This window comes from Rhinoderma darwinii, chromosome 11 (genome assembly GCF_050947455.1).
Source record: "Rhinoderma darwinii isolate aRhiDar2 chromosome 11, aRhiDar2.hap1, whole genome shotgun sequence".
NCBI classification, from domain to species: domain Eukaryota; kingdom Metazoa; phylum Chordata; class Amphibia; order Anura; family Rhinodermatidae; genus Rhinoderma; species Rhinoderma darwinii.
In genome coordinates, this window is record NC_134697.1 from 48,012,188 (window position 1) to 48,019,184 (window position 6,997).

Here is a 6,997-nt window from a genome sequence, read left to right on the forward strand (position 1 = left end):
GAACGACAACGCATTTCTGGACCTGACCGGTCCTTTCGTCAGGTTAAGGACCTGACGAAGGGACAGGTCCGGTCCAGAAACACGTTGTCGTGTTGGGATTTTTTGTTTTAACTTCTTTGTTTTAAATATGACCAAATAAACTTTACAACTTTTATTTTGAGTGCTAGATATACCTTCACTATACACCACTATTGCCTTGAAAACCTGCAATCACGGTACATATATGGACAGTGACGTCCAAGTCTTCCCCGGGCTCAGCGCTTAAAGTAGTGCTGTGCCCGGGGAGTCCTCCTGTGAGTGTCAGGATCAGTTTTTAATGGCCTTCACAAGGATTGATTTCTGAAAAAAGGCCAGTAAGAACGGATCCATTGACTTCTATGGGGGCCATCGGGCTGTGAAAACGGGCAAAAATAGAAAGTTCTATTTTTTGACGGCCAGTATTCATGGGCGGTTACAAAAACGTCAGTGTAAACACACCCATAGAACTACATTGTTCTGGAAAAGACCGTGTAATGACCATTAAAAAAAAAAAACGGCGATCACATGGCCATTTTTCACTGTCGTCTGAATGTAACCTAAAGGGATTGTCTGCTTTGAACAATCCCTATTTGTTAGAAGGGTCTCTTGACAATAAACTGATCACAATGTGTTCCCCTGCTGGGACCCCTAGAGATCAACTGTAATCTGCGGGAAAACCTTGTAGTAGGTGTTCAATTTCACAGTGCCCATTCACATCAACGGGTAGTCTGTGAAATGCAGGACAAGAGAGTGAGAGATGTTCTTTGTAGCTGCTCTCCACTCTGGCCAAGAGATGAGGTTCCTGAACAGAGGATTACCCTCTATTAACTCTGAGCTCCCTAATAGAGTACCTGATAATGGGTTTTCTAAACCAGACAACCCGTTTAAATACGGTCAGCGGCGTAACTACCGCTGTAGCAGCCAAAGCGGCTGCTACGGGGCTTACAGCATGTGGGGGCCGTGCCACCCGAGCCAACACATAACATTATGTGCTGGGCAGCACGGGCCCCCTCATTCCTGGTGGCGTCGCTAGCATTGGGCAGGCATGGCCCCGGGCGACTGCCACGCTTAATTGTATCTGTGTCCTTAGTATGCAGGTACAATTGAACACTTTTGCAGAGTAGGGAGCTAGCTCCCTGCTCTGCCATTTACTAGGCTACAGGCCATGTTTAGGCCTGCAGCCTATAAGACAGGAAAGGATACCTGCGCAGGCCGAGGTGATGACGTGATCATCACGCCGCCCCACGCAAGGGTCCCGTTCCAGGCTGCTGAAGACACTGTGGAGCAGCTCCGTTCGTCGAGTATAATTTTTTTTATTTGTTTGGGGTGGCCCTATCTACAAGGGAGAGCTTCTGGAACTGTGTGGCACTATCTACAAGGGGGGGCTATGTGGCACTATTTACAAGGGGGTATAAGGCACTATCTACAAGGGGGGCTATGTGGCACTATCTACAAGGGGGGCTATGTGGCACTATCTACAAGAGGGGTGGTATGTGGCACTATCTACAAGAGGGGTAGTATGTGGCACTATCTACAAGAGGGTGGTGTGTGGCACGATCTACAAGAGGGTGGTATGTGGCACTATCTACAAGAGGGGTGGTGTGTGGCACTATCTACAAGAGGGGTTGTGTGTGGCACTATCTACAAGGGGAAGCTGTGTGGCACTATCTACAATGGGGGTATGCGGCACTATCTACAAGGGGGGTATTTGGGACTATGTACAGGGGTGTGTCCCGATGCTTTATGTTTTGGGTCAGTTTTTTTAATAACTTTTATGACTATGAAATAACATAATTAAGTGATAACAAAATACTAGAATATCAGTGCTAAACTGTTTGTTAGAATTTTCGTAACCCTGTAACTAAAGGTTAATAAGAATACACTGGTGGCCTAGCTGTATCTTTACATTGCACACAGACTGATAACTGTTCATTGTCGGGAAAACGGGGAATGTGGGGATTGGTTGCGAGGGAGGGGGGTCCAGTCAAATATTTGCTATGGGGCCCAGTCTTTCCTAGTTATGCCCCTGAAAACTGTAGTAGGTCTATGGAATGTCAGTTTCTGATTCTTCCTTCAGGACCAAAATGGGGGTTGAGCTCAACCCCCAGGACACTTCCTAAATGATAGGGCTGAAAAATACAGTGCCCCTGTAGATCGTGCCACACTGTGTCCCCTGTGACTTAAGACCCCTGATCAGACCTTAGACCAGACTAAAAAATGATTCCCTTGATCCTACAGCGATGATACGTTTTTTTTAATTTGATAGCAGTAGGATCTATGTGGTGTAATTGCTGAAGGACAGTTGAGGACCACCAGAATGTCGGCGCTGGAGCTGCAGGGGTATTTAAAATGTTTTGTTATATTATATTATTATAAGGCTACATCAAAGGAAAAATATTAAAAACTGATGGCTTTCACAAGGTGCCGATTTAAAAAATAAACAAAATCACTGAATCCTGAAGGCCAGAATATGCCATGTCCTTATAGTGTAACTAAACTTTCAACAAACTTCTGACATGTCATAGTGACATATCAGAAGCTTTGATTGGTGGGGGTCCGAGCACTCGGGTGAGCGCTTAGCCTCTTAGTTTCTGATTGGCCTTTTTCGGAAAGCCGATGTAGCGGTGTACAGGCCCATGGACTCTCAATTGAGTCCATACACTGCCACACGGCTTTCCGAGAAAAGCCGATCAGAAACTAAGCGTCTAATTGCTCACCCGAGTGCTTCTGCCACTTTGTTTTAGCGATTAGTGGGGGTTTAAGTGCTTGGATCCCCCACCGATCAAAACTTCTGACATGTCACTATGACATGTCAGAAGTTTGTTGAAAGTTTAGTTACCCTCTAAGGGGTCAAGCACTACATGATATGAGCGATATTATTTTGTAATGAAAATTGAAGTGCTTTATAATGGGGTCCATGTGTGGTGGTATTATGTTATATTGCAGACTACTATTATTTGTATATAATATTTTAAAACAAAATGTGCAGCAAGTTGCTAATGTATGAAAATTGGTATAACAGCTATCTGGCAGTCTGAGGAATCAATCTGAGGCCTCATGCACATAAACTTATTTTTTTCCTCCCGTAAATACTGGCGTAAATACGGGTCCTTTGTCACATGTATTCGACGCGTATTCAACCAGTATTTACGGACCCGTGTCCATAAATACGGGTCCGGTGTCACCAGTATTCCACCCATATTTACGGACCTGTTTTCTCTGCACTAATCAGCAGCCCCTTCTCTCTATCAGTGCTGGAAAGAGAGAAGGGGCAGCCCTTTCGGGCAGAGTTTCTGCAGCGATTGTAAGTAAAAGAAGTTCATACGTACCGTTGTCTTGGTGACGCGTCCCTCTTTTCAGTCCAACCTCCCTGGATAATGCGGCAGTCCATGTGACCGATGCAGCCTGTGTTTGGCCTGTGATTGGCTGCAGCGGTCACATGGGATGAAACGTCATCTTGGGAGGCCGCACTGGTGGAAGAAGCAGGTAAGTTAACTTTTAATACTATTAACTCCAGCGGTAGTTACTGGCCCGGGTGCTGAAAGAGTTACTGCCGATCAGTTAACTCTTTCAGCACCCTAGACAGTGACTATCCCCTGACGTCGCCTAGCAACGCTCCCGTAATTACGGATGCACACACAGCCACCCGTAATTATGGGAGCCCCATAGACTTCTATGGGCTGCCCGTGCCGTTCTTACTGCCTGAAATAGGACATGTTCCATATTTTTCAACGGCACGGGCACATTCCCATAAGCATACGGGAAGGTACCCGTGGCCAATAGAAATCTATGGGCCCGTAATTACGGGCCGTAACTACGGCTCGTAATTACAGGCGTTTTTACGTTCGTGTGCATGAGGCCTTAAGAAGTTATCGTTTTAAAAATGTTGTTTTTTTTTTTTAGTTCTCCTAGAGAACTTAAACATGTGATCTTTAAATTGCTTATGTAATACTCTCAAATGCATATGTATTGCAGCGTATTGCCTTTATCTGTGCTCTACTATTAAGCCTTGCCTCCTGAACCCATGCCATATTGTGATGGCATACATCCAACATAATAGTACAGTGGATTTCGCCAAGGGGTTAAAAGGTTGATTTTTTTTATTTCAGGTCTGATCTCTATTTTACTATGGCTTTCTCCAGTGCCTCTTAAAATATCAGGTGGGCCGCACTGGTGAGGTGCCACCCAGTTACTGTTGAGGCGCAGTGTGGGGGGGGGGCACTGGCGTAGCTATAGGGGTCGCAGCGGTCGCAATTGTGACCGGGCCTCAAAGCCAGGGGGGCTCACGGCCCCCCGCACCACATCAATAAAAAGTTACTATAGTAAGGCTGGGTTCACACGTGGCGGAATTTCACTTAAATTCCGCTGCGGACACTCCGCAGCGTTAATCCGCAGCGGAGCCGTTTCTCCATTGACTTCCACTTTAATTTAGCAGTGTTCGTTTAGACGATGCGTAAAATTCCGCTGCGGAGCATAGGCTGCGGAGCGGAATTTGGTGTCCGCAGCATGCTCTGTCTGTTGCGGAGCAGTGGCGGACTCATGGCGGAATTTCTCCATTGACTTCAATGGAGATTCTAATTTCCGCAATGAAGTCCGCAGCTGTCATGCACATGTTATGTGTGCTGCGGATGCGTCTTGCTTTTTTAACTTGACATTTCTTCATTCTGGCTGGACCTATGTATTTCTAGGTCTACAGCCAGACTGAGGAAGTCAATGGGGCTCCCGTAATGACGGGAGCGTTGCTAGGAGACGTCTGTAAATAGTCACTGTCCAGGGTGCTGAAAGAGTTAAGCGATCGGCAGTAACTGTTTCTGCACCTGGGACAGTGACTACCGATCCCAATATACAGCAACCTGTAAAAAAATATAAGTTCATACTTACCGAGAACTCCCTGCTTCTGTCTCCAGTCCGGCCTCCCAGGATGACGTTTCAGTCTAAGTGACGGCTGCAGCCAATCACAGGCCAAGCACAGGCTGCAGTGGTCACATGGACTGGCGCGTCATCCAGGGAGGTCGGGCTGGATGCCGAAAGAGGGACGCGTCACCAAGACAACGGCCGGTAAGTATGAAATTTGTTTACTTTCAATAGGGAAAGTGCTGTCCCTTCTCTCTATCCTGCACTGATAGGGAGAAGGGAAGCACTTTTCCCGCAGTCCGCAGCAGCTAGTCCACATTAATTTTCTGCACATTTTGTGCAGATCCGCAGCAGAATCTGCAACGCAGATTCTGTGCGGCATTGATGCGGACAGTTGCGGAGGAAATCCGCCACGTGTGGTCATGCCCTAACTCGGGCAGCGGGCCCCTGTTACGATAGTAACATACTTTACTTACCTTCCTGGTTCTGGATCGCAGCGGAGGTCCTGACGTCAAGCGCTGTGCGCAGCGCATGACGTTACAGCGCTATGCGCCGCGCACAGCATCGAGACGACAGAACTCCCGCCGCGGCCGAAGAGGAAGGTAAGCTTAGCCCTGACTGGCGGGGTCCGACTCCTGGGACCCGCCAATCAGCTGTTTTGAAGGGGCCGCAGCACTCGTAGGAGAGCTGCTCCCCTTCATTCCTGTCACTTCATTCCGGTCACACTGTGAATCCGTGTCGGCGATTCACAGTGTGAGCGAGTAGTGAAATGAAGGGGGAGCAGCTCTCGTACGAGTGCTGCGGCCCCTTCAAAACAGCTGATTGGCGGGTCCCGGGCGACACATCAGTTATTGATGGCCTATCCTAAGGATAGGCCATCAATGTTTAGGGACTGTACAACCCCTAAGCCTACGATGTAGCAGGCTTAGGGGGCCCAAGAGACAGGATCACAGATTGTGTGATCCTGTCTGCTGGGCCCTGTATCTAAGCCAATCACATGGTAGGCTTAGATACATGGCCCATGCGTGATCCTGTCTGCTGGGCCCTGTATCTAAGCCTATCATGTGTGATACTGCCTTCTGAGCCACTGTATCTAATCCTATCATGTGTGGTACTGTCTGCTGAGCCACTGTATCTAATCCTATCCATAGTTTGTAGGGTCATAGTGCTATAGATATGCTATGCTGTCTCATATACACACATTTTCTTTGGGCGGACACATATGTATTGGGGCTATTTCCCTGACATTTTAAGCCCTGAGGGTATGTTCACACGGCAGCGTCCGTTACGGCTGAAATTACGGTGCTGTTTTCAGGAGAAAACAGCACCGTAATTTCAGCCGTAATGGCATGTGCAGGCGTCTTTCGCTGCGTCCATTACGGACGTAATTGGAGCTGTTTTTCTATGGAGTACATGGAAAACGGCTCCATTTACGTCTGAAGAAGTTACAGGCACTTCTTTGACGCGGGCGTCTTTTTTACGCGCCGCCTTTTGACAGCGGCACAGAACATCGTAAGACCCATTCAAATGAATGGGCAGATGTGTGCCGACGCTTTTGAGACGCATTTTCGGACGTAATTCAATGCTAAAACGCCCGAATTACGTCCGTAAATAGGGTGTGTGAACCCAGCCTTAGTGACGCCCCCGGCTGCTAGTGCTGCATTGTTGGGTCACTTAGGAGACCCAGCGATGCAGCTGAAAGCTGCGGACCGTCGGCCATGAGAAGTTTGCTGGGGGGAGGGCCAGTAAGAATTTTTGCATCGGGGCCCATGAGCCTTTAGCTACGCCCCTGGGGGGGGGGGCAGAAGTGATTATATGCTGCATAGGCCTTTCTATGGTGGCACCAATCTCTGGTCTAGTAACATAAGTAACTCCTTGTGTGCTTTTTTTTTTTTAATGTCCTAGAATGCTATGGGAGTCATATTACAAGGTTGTACGGAGCAGTATTACCTCTATGTGCCGGAGCCCTTACTCAGATGACGTATACACAAATGAATACACGGTGAGATTTTGGTGATTATATGGTGCACCTGCCTTTCTATGGTTGCACCAATCTCTGGTTTTAATGTTCTACTGTAACGTGCAGGCATCACCATGTTCAGGCTGGTGAGGCTCCAGTAGAAAA